This window comes from Octopus bimaculoides, chromosome 12 (assembly GCF_001194135.2).
Source record: "Octopus bimaculoides isolate UCB-OBI-ISO-001 chromosome 12, ASM119413v2, whole genome shotgun sequence".
Lineage (NCBI taxonomy): Eukaryota > Metazoa > Mollusca > Cephalopoda > Octopoda > Octopodidae > Octopus > Octopus bimaculoides.
Window position 1 is genome coordinate 42104648 of NC_068992.1, and position 4406 is coordinate 42109053.

The 4406-nt window shown below is 34.2% G+C and overlaps 1 protein-coding gene across 3 annotated transcripts in view; it reads right to left on the reverse strand.

The window, feature by feature from the left end:
• The window catches only part of LOC106883812 (neuropeptide FF receptor 2), a 282441-nt gene that overhangs the window by 23928 nt on the left and 254107 nt on the right, over nucleotides 1-4406 (reverse strand). The gene's annotated exons all lie outside the window — the stretch shown is intronic.

A 4406-nucleotide genomic window follows, 5' to 3' on the forward strand; every position in this document is an offset into this window, starting at 1 on the left:
ATATATATATATATATATATATATATATATATATATGTATGTTGCGGTTTCAATCGCCATTTCGTAAGTTGTTTTTTTATATTTATTCGTTTCCTCGGATTCATCAGTTCGTATTAAGAATAACTGTGGCTTTGAGCCGTTTTGACTCTTATTTCTAGCAATGTTGTGTACTATCTTTACCCTGATAACAAATATATATATACATACATACATACAGTCATGCATGTTCTAGTGTGATACTGTATTTTTTCCAGACTTTACATAACTATGTTAATAGAAAAGAACAGAAGATCAGACGAAATTAGAAAGTCTAAGAATTAACGCTCTATCAATGTATACACAATGTACATGCAGAAAATACGTTTAGAGTGAAGGAAATAGTTCATGCTTTCTTCTCCAATCTTTACTTCTACTGAACTTAAAACAAACGTAAAGAATGTACTCAGAATTCAATAAACTGCGAAAAAAATGCCGGTAAGCATTTCGCCTTGGGTGTCAACGGTTCTGCCAGCTGGTTACTTTAACATAAAGTAATAACGTAAACCAAAATTCTGTATCAAGTACAATATTCTAAGAGTGGAACGTGGAACCAGCCTAACACTATGGTCAACTGTCGTCAAACCATTGTTTTGTTGAATCCCAGGCCAATCTCAGTAAATAACTTTGACCATTCAAGCTATGAACAAGCAGTCTATTTTTCGGTATATTTAAGAAAATGTTCTCTATTATGTGCTTCAAAAGAGTTTGTCATTTCAGGAAATTTTGCTGCCTTTTCAATTTGTCGGAACGATTACGCTGAATTACTTTGTGATTCTTAAATTCATGAATTCAATCAATATGTTGATAAAAGAATATAAAGAGCTAAACATGAAAGAACGGATTTTCATCAGAACTTACATGTGAGAGATTAGCTGTTGCATAATTCTAGAAAATAATTAATGAAAAGATACCACACGTGATTTCAGCTTAGATACAGAACGTAAGCTTGCTTTTCAAAAAGAAACAAATCTTACAAAAGGGTTAAAATCTGTCTTTCCAAAGTATAACAGATTTAGGAAGTATGCTAAACATGTAGAATTGACATTTCGGCAGTCTACAATTAACAGAAGCTATTAATAAAGTCAAAGAAATCTTCTGGCGCGTAATTTTTGAGCACACACACAAACACACACACACACATACACGCACAAAGAAAGAAAGAGAGAGGGAGGGATAGAAATAAAGAGAGAGAATTGGGGAAGAGAAAGAGAGGGTGAGAGGTAAAAAGAAGTTAGAAATGCACTTTCAGAAAATTGGTTAATAACCAACGAAAGTAGTGATATATGGAATGTCATTGGCCCGGACCCTTTTTGTCTGAGCTAAATCATTAGAGGGTGTTTATCAGAGATTGTAACAGTTCCTTCTGTCTCATGGATATTGTTATCCATTGAAGCTGGCTGTCTGTGTTTACGCTTAGCTGCTATCGTTTCTTAGTTTGTTCTGTTGATTTTAGAGTATTTCTGATTGTTTAGTACCATCGTGACGTCGGTCAATGTATTTGGGGAATTCAATTGTTTATTTGCTGACGTCAAAATTGTTGGTTATCTCATTTATCCAGAGCAAACTATAGGCCAATACACAGATGACGTCATTAGTCAATTTGGAAGTTCCGTTTGTTTTTTGTTTGTTTATCAAATGATTTAATCGACGATTTCTGAGCAATTTGTCACAGTTTCGAATTTAATGCATGGACTACGATTTATTCATTTGCAGTCTATGTTTTTGAATAAATAACTATTCGTTTCTTGTCCGTAATCACTTTGTAGCTTTGTTTAAACAAAAACAAGACGCAAAGATAAAGTTAGTGTGGAAATTTTCTTTGCACATATATCTAAATAGAATCGGTTTTATATTAGAATCTCAATATTATTGCCTATGAATAGATGGTTTGTTTCCCAAAGTAATACTCGATCATGAATGTAATCACCATTACAACCCCTATAATTAATATATTAAATCTCTTGACAAAGAGGTGAAGGGATTTGAATTCGTTAGATCTCTCTTATTTGAGGTTGATGCATGTTCCAAGGGTTGAAGCAGAAACATTTTGCACCATTTGGGTTCTTCTTTGGCGGGCCATTTGGCACTGGAAAGTGATTTCTTTAGGGATTTTAGTTGCTTTTATTGCTTTTATCTGCTTAGAATGTTTCAAGTGTATTAGGCATCCCAGGATCTTCTTGCAATAATCAAATATCCTGAGAGATAATATGGTATGTTTCTGCACTCCTTGATCTGTGTGTTATGTAAGCTAGAATGTTTGGTTAACGGGACTAGCTGTTTGTTCTGTTAATTCTTAACGAAATGCTGTTTTGATACATCCAATTCCGTTAATAATACATTTTGTTATAATTCATTAAGTGCTATTTGCTTTCGTCTTTGGAATTTCTCATTCTGAATTTCAAAATCGGAAATGAACGTGCACATTTAAAATCTGATCATTCTGGATCTTGAAACTCAGACTACATGGTATATTTGTTTTGGTGTGCTGTGAACAGAAGGAAGTGTAGAGTAAATATTGTTTTGAATCTGTCTGTATGAAGTGAATGTCGTTACGAAGTCTGTCATTTAGACAAATAATAAATCCAGGAAGAGTTGTTGATTTTGACTGTATTCTGTTGTGAAGTGTATATTGTTTTTTATGCTATACGCCAGGTTTTGAAGCTATTGATAAGGTCACTACCGTAAATCTGAAAACTGACTAACAATCCAGGTAGCTTGTCACATTTTGTAGAAAGTATTCATTGAAGTTGATGCGGTACCATAATTATTATCAAACATATATTCCAACTACTAGGTATGCTATGATTAAATTCGCATAAGTAAAAGTCAGCTTTGTTACCATTGCTGTCCTTGATTCTTATTTGTAGATGCAGCCATTTCAATTCGAAAAATATTGTAAGTTGAATCTAATTCCTGCAGTAGTTAGTATATTTCTCTGTTCGGGTTAGGGATTCAGTAGGGAATTGTGAAAACCACAAGTCCATAGTCATGTGGGGGAGCAGTATATACACATACCACATCAGATAATACAATAATGGTGTTTTGCTTAGCCCATTTTGTTCAGAAGGTGGATTAACAGAACCAAATCACAGGCTTGATCATATATCTTCATATTTACTAGATCTGCGAGTCTCAAAGGCCGGCTACACTTGGCTTTAATTTATGGTTGTTTGGGGCTGGAAAGTTTATACATGTTCAGACTGAAAGTTTTTCGGAATCATTGAAGAATGCCGTATAAATTGCCGGATTAGGATTCAGATTTTCTACAGTAGTTACATTACTTTTGTATTGAACGTATTTTTGTGTAGAAGAATGATACTTTCTTGTTTCACAATACTTGACAACATACTTGTTTCTAATATGCAGCAAAAAACTTAAAACTCAGAGGGACGGCTGATCGATTCATGCAAGCTTATTGCATGAATAAGAGGGGCATTATTTTATCAGTCACGAAAAAAGGAAATGCAAAATTGATATAATCGATGTTTGAAATTAGACAAAATGCTTGTCAAAATGCTTGTCAGACATTTGACAAAATGCTTGTCAAACATTTTTTTATCTACGGGTGTTTTTGATTACTCTTTTATTTTTCTAGACCCTCACAGCCATTTGCTTTTTAAGAACTAGTGTTGTAAATACTTCTTTCAAAATTCTCATTGTGTCTTGCATATTAATTTATGTTGGTGGAACTATATAAATCTTTAGAGAAAAAAAACCAAGCTGTTGTTTGCAATAAATATATCTAAAAGCAAAAGTTTTTCACCTTTAAAATAGATCTGTGAATTCCAATTTATGTTTTCGTCTTACGCGAAACCATCCAAAAATCTTATATTAACCCCAAGGAGACACATGGACACCGGTTGAAGAGCACTGACTTAGAACGTTAAGAGACACAACACATACTGCAAAGCAATTTGTCCAACACTCTAACGATTCTACCAGCCCACTACATTAAAGGCCTTTTATTTAAACGTTGGATACAATCAGCGCCCTCTAACGCACACTAAAGAAACAATAAGTGTTAATTCATTTGGAATCTTCCAAGACTGCATTTATAGATAAAATCTTAGTCTCATATTATCGCAAGCGTTGCTATGTGGTAAGACGTTTGGTTCACAACCACAAGTTTCCGGGTTCATTTCACTGCGTGATACCTTGGCCAAGTGTCTCTTAACATGTGGTGTAGGTGTGTATTCTAACACACCAGTGTAGGTGTGTTTACCTGCCTGTTAGACGCTCGGCAAACGATTACGATAGAATAAGCACCAGGCTTGAAATATATGAACTAGGTTTAATTATATTTTTGATTATAGTATATACACCACTACAGATCCACGTCCGCCCGCGCACATACGAACCCACATAGA